General features: G+C 44.6%; 1 protein-coding gene across 2 annotated transcripts in view; it reads left to right on the top strand.

Annotated features, from left to right (window-relative positions):
* TPK1 (thiamin pyrophosphokinase 1) overlaps positions 1-15,797 on the top strand; it is a 251,943-nt gene that overhangs the window by 9,724 nt on the left and 226,422 nt on the right. The window lies entirely within an intron of this gene.

Genomic DNA, 15,797 nt, shown 5'->3' with positions numbered 1-15,797 from the left:
TTATCTCTTCCTGCCGTCCCCCACCCCCTTCCTCTGAGGATTATCAGTCTGATCCCTACTTCCATGTCTTTGGGTCTGTTCTGTTCATCAGCTTATTTTGTTCATTATATTCCACAAGTAAGTGAGAGCATGTGATGTTTGTCTTTCTCTGATTAGCTTACTTTGCTTAGCATAATACACTCCAGGTCCGTATTTTTAAAGGAACTATCATCTCTGTGGATGGCAGAGAAACCTCTGACCACGCTGCTGCTGAAGGGTTGTGATGTTTTTGTGATGCAGGGCTAGGTAAGGGAGCTAAGAGACAAAGTCGTGGATTTTTTAGTTTCAAGCTTTAATCCTCTTACTTGGCTGTCTTGCTATTTTCTAAATTTAGAAACCCATCCTAGCTAGTCCTTAAGTCTTGTGAGTGGTCTTGCCTTCCTTGGTGTGTGACTCGTGATCGCTTTCTGTCTCTTCAACTTATGCTCACTCGTTAGGACTTGCTTCCGTACCTGCGCCTTGTGTGTTTGATGGAGTTGAACTTTCCTTATGTTTTACTTGATTTTCATGTCTGCCTTCATTTTTGTTGTCCTTTTAATTACTTTCATTTTATTTGATGACAAAAATGTTTGCTTTATCCTCATTGTAAGTGGCCAGAGAGTTTCTTTTGCCTTAAGTAACAGCTCATCGACTGTACAAGCCATCCTTTCCCATCACCTGGACTCTAGAGAGTCAGTTCCCTGTGTTTTATGGCAACAAGTCTTTCTAGCATCCCCCCATCTTAGCGTTTTAATAGCTACATGTTTTTAGAAATGAAAGCTTCTCACGTTAGTGGGTGTGGCTCCGTGGTTGAGTGTCGGCCCATGTACCGAGAGGTCGCTGTTTCCATTCCATCAGGCACATGCCAGGTTGTGAGCCCGATCCCCAGTGGGGGGCGTGCAGGAGGCAGTCAGTCAGTGTTCCCCTCATCCATGTTTCTGTCTCTCCCTCTCCCCTCCTCTTTCTCTAAAATCAATAAAGGAAGAAAAAAAAGCTGCTTATGTTAGTTTAAAAATAATCTTAATTCTTTAAAAGAATGTTGTAAATTGATACTTGATAGGGTTATCAGAAATAATGGTATTCCTTTAGATGAAACAACTGAAAGTATCAAGTGAAGCTGTGGGGGCACTTTTAATAATCATGATGCTAAAATCTTATGGCTTGATCACACCAAAAAAATAAAAATTTCTGGGTTTTGATACATTAACACCAGATGTCTTTTGAGATTTTCTAAGAAAATGAGGTGTGTTTGTGCTTAACTTCCCATCAAATGAACCTTATTATCTTTTTTTTTTTTTTTTGTGGTGAAATCATCAGAAAGAGTGATTCTTTATAGGTGGCAAACAGATGCTCAAACAAATGGATTTCATCCTGCGAGTATTCCTGTATCTTTATGGCACTATTGTCTTTGAAGGTTTCCATTTATCACAGTGGAGTAGCTTCTTTTGTGTTTATGACTCCCAGAGAATTTAAGCATTTGATTTACTCTTAGGTCACATGTAAGGTTGTGGCTTCTGGCCCAGTTCCTGCTGTTCATGTTGAGGCGATTTTATTTTTCTTTTTTATACTAGGAGAACTGCTCTTGCAGTTTCTCCCCAATCTGAGTAAACTGGTGTGAGGAGTGCACCCCGTGTGTGGGGAGGGGACCTCAGGCATCCGTAGTGTTCAGGGCTGGTGTGTCTTCCTAGCATCCCTCTGAGGTGGCTCCTCAGCTTTTTGGCTTACACACAATGTTTAGAGAAAACATATACTATTGTTGGACAACTGTCTGTTAGAATTGCACTTAGAATAAGCAAAACTGACCTTTAGTTCTCTCTCTTCTTACTGAAATAGTACCAGAAGACTTACTTGCTTTCTACTTAATTGCCCTCAAATATTGAAAAACCTTAACCAGACCTACCTACCTTCCTTCCTTCCTTCCTTCCTTCCTTCCTTCCTTCCTTCCTTCCTTCCTTCCTTCCTTCCTCTCTCTCTCTCTCTCTTTCTTTCTTTTTCTTTCTTCCCTCCTCCCTCCCTCCCTCCCTCCCTCCCTCCCTCCCTCCCTCCCTCCCTCCCTCCTTCCTTCCTTCCTTCCTTCCTTCCTTCCTTCCTTCCTTCCTTCCTTCCTCTCTCTCTCTCTCTTTCTTTCTTTTTCTTTCTTCCCTCCTCCCTCCCTCCCTCCCTCCCTCCCTCCCTCCCTCCCTCCCTCCCTCCCTCCCTCCCTCCCTTCCTTCCTTCCTTCCTTCCTTCCTTCCTTCCTCTCTCTCTCTCTTTCTTTCTTTTTCTTTCTTCCCTCCTCCCTCCCTCCCTCCCTCCCTCCCTCCCTCCCTCCCTCCCTCCCTCCCTCCCTCCCTTCCTTCCTTCCTTCCTTCCTTCCTTCCTTCCTTCCTTCCTTCCTTCCTTCCTTCCTTCCTTTTCCAGGCTAAAGATTGTAGTTATTTGATCAACAATTCCACAGTTGCCTGCCATGTACCAGGCACTGTTTTAGGCATTGGAAGACATGCCATCAATTTTCCTTACATTTCACACTTTCCAGTTCTACTATCCCAGTGTAGGCTTCAGTAATTCACTCCTGGAAAATCTGATGTTCTTCTCGAGAATGCTTACTGGGAGCCTGTTTTCTGTTTTTAAAGACTTTTTATTTAGAGCAGTCTTAGGTTTATAGAAATATTGAGAGGAGGGTACATAGAATTTTCATATCCCCCAGCCCCTCACATATATATCCTCTCCCATCATCCACATCCTGCAGCAGAGTGTTACATTTTTCCTGCAGCAGAGTGTTACCTTTGTTTCAATCAGCGAACTTACAGGGACACACCATACTCACCCAAAGTCCATAGCTGACATTAGGGTTCACTCTTTGTGTTGTACATTCTGTGGGTTTGACAAATGTACACAGTAATGACATGCATCCATCATGATAGTATCATGTAGAGTATTTTCACTGCCCTAAAACTCTTTGCTCTGCCTCCTGTTTTTCTTGCCTACTGCCCCCGACAACCACTGATCTTTTTATTTTCTCCACATAGTTTCGCCTTTGTCAGATGTCATGCAGTTGGAATCATATAGCATCTAGCTTTTCCAGATTGGCTTCTTTCACTTAGTAATAAGCACTTAAGCTTCCTCCATGTTTTCTCAAGGCTGGATAGCTCGTTTCTCTGGGTGTGCCACAGAAGGACATTTGGCTGTTCCCAACCCTTGGCAATTAAGAACAATGCTGCTATAAATGTCTATGCACAAGTTTTGGTGCAGCCATAAATTTTCAGTTCCTTAGGGTAAATACCAAGGAGCTTGATCGCTGGATCATATCCTCAGAGTATGTTTAGTTTTGTAAGAAGTCACCAAACTATCTTGCAAAGTAGCTATACTATTGCCTTCTCACGTCTGTGTAGGAGAGTTCCTGTTCTCCACACCCTCGCCAGCATGTGATGGTGTCAGTGACCAGGTTTTGGCCATCCCAACAGGTGTGTAGTAGTACCTGTGATGGTGCTCTTCTAATTTTCATTTCCCTGATGACACGACATGGAGCATCTTTTCATATGCTTATTTGCCATCTGTATGTCTTTGGTGAGGTGTCTCTTAAGGTCTTTGGCTCATTTTATAATTGGGTTGTTTCCTTTTTGTTAAGTGTTAGTTGTATATTTTGAAACAGTTCTTTATCAGAAGTGTCTTTGGCAAATATTTACTCCCAGCCTGTGTGGTTTGCCTTCCCATGCTCTTGACATTGTCTTTTGCAGAGCAGAAATTTTAAATTTTAATGAAGACCAGTTTATCAATTATTTCTTGAATGGATTGTGTCTTTTGTGTTGTATCTGAGGAGAGATACCCAAGGTTACCTAGGTTTACTCTGATGTTATCTTCTTGAAATGTTATCGTTTTCCATTTTCCATTTGGGTCTGATTCATTTTGAATTCATTTTCTGTGGAGAATGGAAAGTCTGTGTCAAATTCCCTTCTTTGTATGTCTATGTCCAGTTGCTGCAACACCATTTGGTTAAGACATTGTCTTTGCTCCTTGTGTTGCCTCTGTATGTCAAAGATCAGTTGACTGTGTTTATGAAGGTCTATTTCTGGGCTCTTGGTTATTTTCCATTGATGTATTTGTCTAATAGTTTGCTGATATCACACTGGGAAAGCTTTGAGTGTCTCACCATTAAGTAAGATATTTGTTGGAGCTGTTTTGCAGATTGTCTTTATCAAGTTGAGAAAGTTGCCCCTTATTCCTAGTTTGCTGAGAGTTATTATCATAAATGGGTGTTGGATTTTTTTCAAATGCTTTTCTGCATATAGTCATATGATTATGTTAGTTTTCATTTTTAGTCTTGATGTGATTGATTAAATTAATTGATTTTTTCATCATTGGCTCAGCCTTGCCTGCATACTGAATTAAATCCCAGTTGTTCATTGTTCATAAATTTTTTATACTTTTTAAGATTCAATTTACTAGTATTTTGTTGAGGATTTTTACATCTATGTTCATGAGAGTTGTTGGTCTGTAGTTTTCTTTTCTCATATTGTCTTTGTCTAGTTTGGTATTAGGGTAGTGCCTGGCCTCGCAGAATGAGTTAGAAAGTATTCCCTCTGCTTCTATCCTCTGAAGGAGGTGGTATGGAATGGGTATAATTTTCTCCTTAGGTGTTTGGTAGAATTCACCAGTGAACCCACTGGGGTCTCATGCTTTCTGTTTTGGAAGGTTATTAATTATTGATTTAAGTTCTTTATTAGATGTAGGTCTATTCAGGTTCTCTGTTTTCCATTATTTTATATGGTAGCATCTGCAGGATGTTAAGAATCCTAATCAGGAAGGTTTTCATAAATCATTAGAGGAATGTTGCTTATATGATGCTCTAGCACCTTGCTACTTAAAGTCCCCAGGCCAGCAGCATTGGTATTACCTGTGCATGGGGCCGGGGGGGGGGGTATTGCAGGTTCTTGGGCCCCACTTTAAACTGACAAACTAAAAATCTGCATTTAAACCAAACTCCTTTGTGAGTCTTATGCTCCTTAAAGTTTGAGAAGCACTGGCCTAAAAATATCAGATTCCTTTTTAATATAATTAAACAAATCTCTGTTACATTTAAAGATAATATTTATCATTATGCAAAATTTCCTCTAAGCTAGCCCTATAAGGTGGTTTTCTTCTGAGCTGGCTTGTTGTCTGTGGAAATGGGTAGTGTGACGATGGAGTCAGGACCGCTATCCGGTGACGCGCTGGTACTTCCTCTGCCCCAGCAGTACTTGAAGTGCCCGTCCCCTTTGTTGTCAGTCTGTGTGCTTTTCAAAAGGTCTGCATAGCCCTGGCCGGTTTGGCTCAGCGGTTAGAGCGTCGGCCTGCGGTCCGGAGAGACCCGGGTTCGGTTCCCGCTAAGGGCACGTACTTCGGTTGCAGTTTGTCCCCGGCCCTGGTTGGTCGTGCGGGTGGCAGCCACTCGATGTGTCCCTTCACGTCGATGTTTCTCTCTCTCTCTCCCTTCCTCTCTTTCCCTCCCACTCTATCTGTACAAAAAATGGAAAAGTGTCCTCGGGTGAGGATAAAAAAAAAAAAAAAAAAAAAAAAAAGGTCTGCATAACCTGACCAGTGTGGCTCAGTGGTTAAGTGTTGACCCAGGCACCAAGAGGTAGCCGGTTCGATTCCCATCAGGGCACATGCACAGGTTGTGGGCCCGATCCCCAGTGCGGGACATGCAGGAGGTAGCCAATCGATGTTTCTGTTTGTCTCTCCCTCTCCCTTCCTCTCTTTATAAAATCAATAAAGAAAATAAATAAATAAACTATTCAAAATGTCTGCATAGGATTCTGATATTCTGTCAATATAATGGGGGATTAACTTGAGGCTTTTCCCATACAGAATTTTATTTTGGTGTTGTTAACTCTAGAGGAAGCATACTCATACATATTTTTTAGGCTGCATAACACTTTTTATCCATTGAGTCAACATTTTAGTGCCTACTCTGCATTGGGCATGATACTAAGTCCAGGCAGCTCAAACGTGGTCCACGCCTTCGTGGAGGTCATAGACTAATAGGGCAAGTGGGTAAGTGAATCAGAAACCAGAGTGCATGCGATGGGAGACCTTGTAGGGGACATCCTGCTGTTAGGTGGCTCGCTCCGAAAGGCTTGGGGACCTCGTGGAAGCTTCTGGAAAGAAGAGTTGAGCAGGGAAATCCACTTAAATTGTTTCATAATTTAAAAAAATGTTTGTAGTTAACATAATGTGAGATAGATTATATATCTTAGTCCACATCTGGTTATCTGTTGAATGAAAATTTCTGGGAGTGGAGTTACAGAATCAAAGATCGGAGCCTCTGTGGTGTCCAGTACGTTACCAGCTGGTCTCCCAGAAAGGTGGTTCGGAGCCACAGGTCCCGCTGCAGCGTGTCCGTGCCTGTCTGCGCCCTGCCGGCGGGCACGGTCTGCAGATCCTGAGTGCATTCTCGTGGGTTGTAGCTACCCTGCTCTGCCCCCTCCAGTGCTCTGACTTCTGCTTTACCCGTCAGAGCTAACCGCTGTGTAGTTGGGGACATTGTCCAGCACTTGGAAATGAGCAAAAGGGATTCCTGGTGGTCCTTTCAGCAGGAGGCTGGGCTTGGCTGGGGCTCCTCCAGGGATGGTGTCAGGGCACAGCTTTTGCTGGCTCTTCCTTGACTAGGCTCTTTGGCGGTCTGGGTGGGTGTGGGAGGTAGAAGTTGACTGATAGTGCTCCAAGTGATTCTTATCTATAGCAATGCAAGGATTTTTGAGAAACCATCCATTCCTACTCTGAAGAAGAGATATCCAGATATTTGATTGCCCTCTAGTGGAGATTTTAAAACCTCCTCTCAGTCTATGTTACTCCTCCTGCTTCCGTACTTTTCTCCTGGTGCCGCTCAGGAGAGAGGCGCAGGCAGCTCCTTTCTCAAGCGGTGGGGTTCCGGCGGCGCCGTGTGGTCTGTGCATTGTCCCGGGGTCACGAGCCGCCTGCGCTCCGTGGGGCTTGTTTGGAGAACGTTCCTAATGACAGATGGACCATTTTGGCCTCTATTAGCCTATTCCTTTTAGTAGTCCTGTTTGCCTAGGTTCCGATTTGTACTGATACCCTCACTATTCGAGTTGAGTACAGTCTTGGGCATTCTTTTTCATTTTATATTTGCATAAAAATCACGTTTTAAAACTTCTTGAAAAGTATGCTTGAGCAACAGTTCCATTCTTATTGTGTTGTTAATTTAAAAGGTAAGTCGATGGTTGTACATTCCTTTGGATGCAGTTTCCTCATCTGAACATGGCTGTCACGGGCTGGGCTGGGAGAACCCAGAGCAAACGCAGCCCGGAGCTGTTGGATCCGTGAGTGGGGAAGACTCACTCGGGCAGAGAAGGGCGGAGCGCGCCCCTTGCCCGGCTCTCCCCCAGCAGTGGTGCGTGGGCCGGCACTGCTGGGCTGGCACTCCGGATCGGATCGGGAGCAGGGCCTGGAAGAATGGGCTGGTAGCTGGAATTTACAGGTGTCTGGTGCCCGAGGCTGTTGAGTGATTTTTAAAACCAGAGCAGTTTGGGAGTGGGAAGCCGGTGGAAACTCTTTAGAGTTTTTGTTTAGAACTATCAAATAGTTTACCTCTTTGATTTCTGCTGTCTCTTTCTTGATCCAAATTACTATTATCATAGGAACAGTAATTGGTTTGGGAAAGTTCTCTGTTGCCTGTTATCAGCTCGCCTGAATTAATGTTACCTGTTTCAGTGGGTCTGTTAGGATCTGGCTACAGTACTTCCCGTTGATGAGGTCTCAGGTGAAGGGAGCATGTGCTCATACGCCAGCCCGCACTAACGCCCCTCCTGGAACCAGCGGCCCAGCCGAGGTGTGCTGGGACTCGATGTCCCACGTCTGTGGAAGGATCCTGCATACTGTGGTACTGTGCACTTGAAACAGCATCAGTTCACCCTTCCTTTACTGCTAGGACATGAGTTATTGTTTCCACTTGCCAGGTGAGAACAGTCCTTGAGATGAAATCTGACATGACACTTTTGCCCTTGAACTGTGTGGGTTTTTTTTTTAAGTGAAATGCTAATGTTTAGTCATTCTCCTTGGCCTCTAAGAGCCACGGCTGCTGGTGCAGCCATTAACAGACACAGAAGCAGCACTCAGTGGCGACAGGACTGCTGTAAAGACGGTTGAAGTCGCTGTGGTGTTTTCTGCGCACTTGTACCGCCCTGGGTGCCGTGGGTGAGCTGCACAGACCGTGCTCACTCATCTTTATCTATTGTGTCTGCATAATAGCTACTTGTGTTTGCATCATAAGCATAAATATGATGGTGATGATTATGGATATTTGCAGAGAGCTAGTGTGTGCAAGGAGTGATATATTCCTGGAGTGTCACATGTATTACCTTGTTTGTTCCCACAACCACTCTTCAGAGGAATGTGTTGTGACTCCCATTTAGAGATGAGGATAGTGAGGTGCAGAGAGGTTCCCTGTCTTGCCCAAGGCCACATGTGTAGTGATGGCAGAGTCATGGCTTAGAACTAGGCAGTCTGACCACAGAGCCTGACCCATGAGCATCTGGCAGACTGATTTTGTATGCATGCGTGGTTTGCCTGGCGTGGTTCTATTCCTCCGCTTTGTAGGCCTTTCCAGCTCTTCTCTTTGGGGCCACTTTAAACTTGGTCAGTGAGACCACCACTGTCCTTCATTGGGAACGGGTTATCAGTTAGGAATGCATTTGGGTGAAAGTAATTAAAAACTCAGTAGTTTAAACAGGAGTTTCTCAAATGCTAAGAAGTCGGTGGGTAGATGGCTCAGGGCTGGTGCAGCTGCTGAATTCTGTCGACAGGGACACAGTTCTTCCTTTGTGCGCTTCCAACCTTATGTGTGGGCTGTGGGCTTCCTCTTGTCCCATGGAGACCAAATGGTTATTTTGACTCTGGGCATCAAGAACATTTCAAGCAGAAAGAACAGAGAAGGATGCAGGCGTTTTCTAAAAGGCAGCCAGCCTGGGCATTTTTTATATCAGGAGAGCAAGCTTTTCAGAAGATTTATGTAATTGACTTTTGTAACTGTCATATTGGCCCAAACAGGTCCCATGGCCATTCTTAGAGACCAAGCACGTGGGCTCGTGTTGTAAGGACTGGATGCCTTCCTGGACCCCTGCCAGGGCTCCGGATTTGGGACCAGGGTCACCTGCTTGTAGTCGGGATCTGAGCGCTCTCGTCCTAGGGAGACTCTCCAGGGTGCAGGAGTCTCTTCTCTCAGACCAAGTGGCTCACTTCCTTGAAGCCTTTGGACAGTACTCCCAGGAGTCTAGTTTCTTGGGGTCTGGAGTTTTACCCTGATTCTTGCTTTCTGCCCATTCCAGAGCGTCTCAAACAGGAGAGTCCTTCTGAATTTGTCTGGCCTGAGGCCAGGCCTGGGGGCCAGGCTTCTCTGAGGCCCTCCTTTGCCCCAGAGCATCATCTACTTTCAGATTAGAAACATTCTCCTGCCTGAGCTGCTTGTCTGAATACTTGGATTCGTCTGTACTGAACCTTCCTAAAGCAATAGTTTCATTCATTGTGTTCCCCGTCGTGGGTGAGGCATACTTTGGATAATTCGGGGTCTGATGATGTGTTAAGGCATATAAACATGACAGTAACCTGCCACCAGTGCTTTGCCAATAGCAGACACACAGGTGCGCGATCTGTGAATGCTCAGGTGATAAACTGAGAGCAACAGGGTAGAGAAATCCGAGGTCCCCGGCCCCAGGAATAGAGACCCTGCGTTGTATCAATGATTACTATTACCAGACTCAGCAAACAGTTAGCCAATATTATATGGTGCATAGTTATACTAAAAATGATTAATATCTGAAATTCAAATTTACATTAAAAATTATTCGGCAGCCCTACAAAGTGTTGACTCAACAATAACATAAATACCTCGACTGTTGTTAGAGTGGGTAAGGGCATAATTTTAGTATTGAACCTTATATTTACAGTATATTTTAAAAATATTTCTGAGTTTGCTGTTTATGTCTGAGAGAAAGGATGGTCTATTCCTAAAGTTCAGGAGAGGCAGGGACTGCAGATCAAAGCACCGGTCAAGGGGCACCAGGCGCTGCCCTTGCTGAGCGGTGCTGTGATCGAGCGGTGCACTTGCCCGAGCTCTTGCAGGCCAGTGAGTGACTGTTCATCTTTGTCTGTCCTGCGCGAAGTGTCCTGCGGCATGTGTGACGCCACCTTCTCATTCCAATCTTTCATGGCCTCATACGTCCGAGGAAGAGCGGCCAGGTATTTCACAGAATGTCCCTCAGTTTGCACTTGTCCAGTGTGTCCCCACGCCTAGGGTTAGGTAATGCATTTTGGGGGCAATTGTGCCGCAGAAATGATGTGCCCTTCTCAGTGCCTCAGATCAGGCCCATGATGCCAGTGTCTTACTACTGGTGCTCATGACCTTGTTCACACTTGGTTAAAGAGCTGCCCACAGGCTTTCCTCCTATACAATTACTGTTTTCCTTTTGCAATGACTAAATATCTTCTGGTAGATACTTTGAAATTATGCAAATACCCTGTTTCTCGTTCCACCTTGGCTCTGTTTCTGTGTCCTTCCATGAGTTCTGTTTGCGAGAGTTATCACTGTGGTCTAATGTGATGCTCTGTTTCCCGCTTCCCTTTGCACTTACTCATTGGCGTTCTTGTGTACAAGGAGCTGCTCCTTCTCCAGTTACCTGCTTATTTCTATCCGCATGAGCCCATAGGTGTTTTATTTTGTTGGATTGCACGTCGACAATCATGGTTATTGTGTTACCCAAGTTGTTCTAGCTTTGACCACTGGGAGTTCAGAGGGCTTCCTGGACCCTTTTGCATAGTCCCAGACTCCTTTAGACTCTTCATTTCTGGCACCAGGCGATGCCCCGGGCTCATCTTGTATTTTCCTTGCCCCAGTTCTGGAAACAACCACTTCGAGGAGCCTCAGCCCCTTTTATGGGAGAACGTTGAGAAGCCACGATCTCGGGGCTGCCTGTGCTCATAGCTGCTGCTCTGTCCATTGCTCAGAGCCCTCTCGGGGGTGGAGCCAGCAGGGTGTGCACTCATTCATGCACACGCACAGCTGTGTTTACTTCGGTGTGCATCTGTCTCTGGATATCTCAAAACACCATGAGTTCACCCTGACATCTCTGATTGCAAACCACTATCACAGGATTCATGCTGGACTTCCTGCTTTCTGTATTTGTAACTTCTCCAACAGCGAGAAGTCTGGGTCTCGTTTCCTGCAGTATGTGTACTTATCCGTCCAACCCTAGTATGCATGAAAGTGCTTCTAGACTGCTAGCCCATAGTCTGATGAGAAGCACTTTGCTAAACAGAGTATAGAATTTGTGTATAGTTTCTGATGTTAGAGCATCCATCAAAATGCTGTTTTTTTATTTTTTTTTTTTTATTTTTTTATCCTCACCCGAGGACATTTTTCCATTTTTTGTTCAGGTAGAGTAGGAGGGAGAGAGAGGAACAGAGAGAGAGAGAAACATCGACGTGAAAGGAACACATCGAGTGGCTGCCACCCGCACGACCAACCAGGGCCGGGGACAAACTGCAACCGAGGTACATGCCCTTAGCGGGAACCGAACCCGGGTCCCTCTGGACTGCAGGCCGACGCTCTAACCGCTGAGCCAAACCGGCCAGGGCAAAAATGCTGTTTTTTTAAAGTTACTTTGAATGTGCTATTTTTTGACAAACCAAATAGTTATTAGAATTGTGTTAGAAATAGGAGAAAATGAAAAAAAAGGAAAAATATGTAGTAAATTAAGGAATTGGGGCTACTTTTTGAGGAAATTGTGTACTTTGTGTGTTTATGTATATGTCTCTTAATTCTTAGACTTTTGGACTTTGTGTTGGTTGCTTGGAGATATTTTAGATTATTTTGATTCAGTTATTAGTTTGCCAGAGAGCTGTAGTAATATATTAACCCAGTATTTATATTTCTTTATTTAATTGATGCATTATTAAAACTCTTAAATATGCAAGACAAAAATTTTTGCTTTCGATATGTATGTAAAAAGTTAGGCCATAGTGTGTGAGGATGATGTATTGTGCCTTTTCAACCTGATCCCTTTCACCTATTACTTTAAAAGAACTAGGTAACCTACATTTTTTTTTCTTTAAAGATAGTTTTACTGGTTTTGCTAGAATGCTCTCGTATTCCTGCAGAATGTCAGTCCCATTGTGCATTACATATCTGTACAGTGGCCAGACTCGTTCTGTCGCTCAGTTGTCTAGAAGAGACTGGGTTTGAGAAAGACTGGGAAAGATTGTCTGCTGGTGATATATGAATAACCAAATTTAAAAAAGAAATAAAGGCCAGGAGAGAGAGAAAACCTTCAAGTCCCAAAGGTTTCTCACCTTTCGTAGAGATCTGATTCGGATGGTGCATGGCAGCGACTGAAATGCTGGACAAGCTACAGTCACGACTGAACGGGGGCCGTTGGAAATGCCTTAGAAGAGATGAAGCAAGGATAGGGTTTGGGACTAACCAGAAGCATGTTTGAACTGGAAAGCATTGTCAGAAGAGAATGGTTGCATATTTGTAAAGGTTTTAAAAACAATGGCAGTTGTATTTGCTCCAACTCCCATATTTCTTGGTGAGTCAAAACCCAGAAGAATGCCTGTGTATAGTGTCAGTCTAGTGAACTGAAGAAGTAACTCCATTCGATAGCATCTGGGTGAATGTCATATGCATAGCCAGCTTACTGAGAAAAAGTAAGTGTATATTACAGTGTATAGTATGTTAAATATCACAGAGAATACGTGCTGTCAAAGTATAAGGAAAGTGGAAATATATTCGTCACTAGTGTTCATGCTCTGTCTACCAGAGACAACCAGGCTTCAGCGGCTGTCTTTGGAGGATTTGCCAGGCAACACCATTCAGTGGGTCTTGTAAGGATTAATTGCTGGTTGAAGTCATTAATGTTACATTTATCAAAGAGTTTAATGAAAATATAGAGTATGGCCTTGGCCGGTTTGGCGCAGCAGTTAGAGCGTCAGCCTGCGGTCCAGAGAGACCTGGGTTTGGTTCCCGCTAAGGGCACGTACCTCGGTTGCGGTTTGTCCCTGGCCCTGGTTGGGTCGTGCGGGAGGCAGCCACTCGATGTGTCCCTTTCACGTCGATGTTTCTCTCCCTTTCTCTCTTCCTCTCTCTCCCTCCCACTCTATCTGAGAAAAAAAAAAAAAGGAAAAATGTCCTTGAATGAGGATAAAAAAATAAAATAAAATATAGAGTATGAAGTGGCATCTCAGAAAAGCCATAAAAATTATCTCACTGGTTTGATGATGGGACTCAAACTTTTAACTGTAACTTCCACCTCATTGTTATAGTAAGTTATAGTAGCATTACAACAAAAATGATTGATTATAGATTATTCCTGCCCTTTTCCTTTTCCCCTCCTCTCAGTCTTTAAATTTATTTTTTTTAACTTTTCCCCTCTTTTTTTTTCCCTTTCTTTTAAGCCTCCTTCCAATATGTTCCTGATCTGCAAGGAGTTTGTTTATTGATAAATAAATAAAGGGAAGTTAAAGGACTCCTCGAAACAGATTCTTTTTAATGGACTGAAAATATATATATTACAAGTTCTGAAAACCACTTGTAACATAAATTCCTCCTTGTCTACACAGCCCTCTGCTCTGTTCCAGCCCCTTCTCATCACAGAGTCTTTTATAGAATTCGGTCAATAAATTACATATCTCAATATACTCTCTGTTTTTGACAAAGCTAAACAGTATTTGAAAACAGAAACCCGGTCCAAAATGAATTACCAGAGTCATCAACATAGGACTGCGTGGTGCCGGTCCCCTCCACGCCGGTCCTGCTGTAGAACACCATGCGGGCTGGGGCTGCGGGCCGCGAGCATTTTAGAAGCTACTGGATGTCGTTATTGTGAATTTTAAGTCATTTTTGGCTTTTGTGCACAGTTGAGGATAAGATAATTGGCTTAGTTTAGTTTTAAAAAGTCAGTGGTGAATGGTTGGAACTGGAGAGCGTCCTGTTTACCTTTGCAGAAGAAATTTAGCATCGTGCTGATTAGCTCTAATGAACAGTAACTTTAAAAGTATGTAGACAGTACCTTTAAAATTATGTAGACATCTGTATTCAAAATGTATTTTTTGTTTGTTAGTTTTAAACTCAGGGTATATTTTCTCATGAAATGAAGTTGTAATGTTGGTTGAAGCACAATCACAGTACTTCTAGCGATCTAGGTACTCCCCCTAGCTCTGGGATTGTGGCAGGAAGCCGAGGTCTGCGCTCCAGCAGGTAGGGAGGCTGGGAGGGACTGCCCCAGCTGCCAAGCACGCTCAGGTGTGGCTTTGATGTGCGTGGGCCCTGATCCCGGGCACTGATACTGCCTTTGTTGCACATTCCAACTTGTTTTTCTTTGGTTCTCTCCCTCTCTCTCTCTTTTTTTTTGTACAAAAGCTGTACTTGCCCAATAAATCACAGGCTGTATTATAATATTAAGGGGTTCCCCCCCCTTTACATAGTCATTGTGCATGAGCAATTGTAACTTTCAATTGTGAAAGATAATTATAATGTGAAACTCAAATCTGAGTGTTCTTGAAGAAGCTGGGAATATATTGACAGCTTTTCCCTTCAGAATTACTTTAATTTCTTCTACCTTTGTTCGGTATCTTAACTTAAGCTTTTAAAATACGAACTAATTTTCAGAAGAGCTGTTCTTTTCCCCCGTAATGTCAGAATCCCACCAGTGCGAGCAGGCGGACTCCCCGAAGGCTGAAGAGTGATTCTCCTCCGATTTCAATGGCAACACTGCCAACCGGAGGCAGACAACAGAGGCCTCTCCCGCGGGCTGTAGCTAGCACACCTGCACACACAGCTTCAGGTGTATCCCGTCTCCATGCAAGTGTGAGATGCAGGCAGCCGTCAGAGCCTTTGCACATGCCAGGGTGTTAAAGCTTCTCATGTTTTTATTGAAAATTCCCATGTAACGTTTTAAGGGATGACAGAATAGGCCGAGTTACTCTGGAATTAAAGGTTCCATGGTTCTGTCTTTAGCAGGTTTCTGCTCTCCAAGAATGGTTGTGTTTCTTCCAAAGCTATACCCTCCGCATTCCTTTTTCCTTCTTCCCCTCAGCTCGTGTGTGTGTGTGTGTGTGTGTGTGTGTGTGTGTGTCTGTTCCGATAGCACTGGCTAGCGTGGGAGGCCAGGAGCGCTCTGCCTGGGGAGGAACACAGCGGGGCTGTGAGCCCGCCCGGGGACTGGGAGCAGTTTAACAGGGCTCAGCGAGCTACATTCTGGTCCATCCCGACTGCTTTCGGCGAGGCTCTGGATGTGGTGATACTCCCTTTAGATCACAAGGCCTTCTGCGTTCAGATGTGCCCTTTCGGCTTCTAGGTCTCCCCTGCACGTCTTTGTCCTGGTAGGAGGGAGAGGCCTCTGTTCTTCTCTATTTTTATGGTTCTCCTGACTAGTCTTGAGGGTGTCCTTGGCTGCTTCTTGGGTGAGCTTGTGGAGTGGTGCCGGAGAGGTGGCTGGGTTACATCCTGTTCCTTTTCACCCAGGAGCCCTGGCCTGCCCCGCCCCATGTGGTGCCCTGCTGTGTGAGGCAGACAGCGTCTCTGGTCACAGGAGGTGGCTGGGGTTCCGGAGCTCTCGCTGGGGCTGATGAAATCCACGACTTTCCTCTGATGAAGGGGCGAGGAGGACGAGAAGTGGACCCCAGAGAGTGGTCGTGAACTAGGGTGTTCAAACTCCATGCTCCGAACTGACCACCGGTGGCGCAAGGCTTCTGCCCTGACTCACTGGGAGGAAGTAGTTAACGTGGTGAGGAAAGTACGTTTAGTGAAA

The sequence above is a fragment of the Molossus molossus genome, unplaced genomic scaffold (assembly GCF_014108415.1).
Source record: "Molossus molossus isolate mMolMol1 unplaced genomic scaffold, mMolMol1.p scaffold_m16_p_7, whole genome shotgun sequence".
Lineage (NCBI taxonomy): Eukaryota > Metazoa > Chordata > Mammalia > Chiroptera > Molossidae > Molossus > Molossus molossus.
This window is presented reverse-complemented; position numbering and strand designations above follow the sequence as displayed.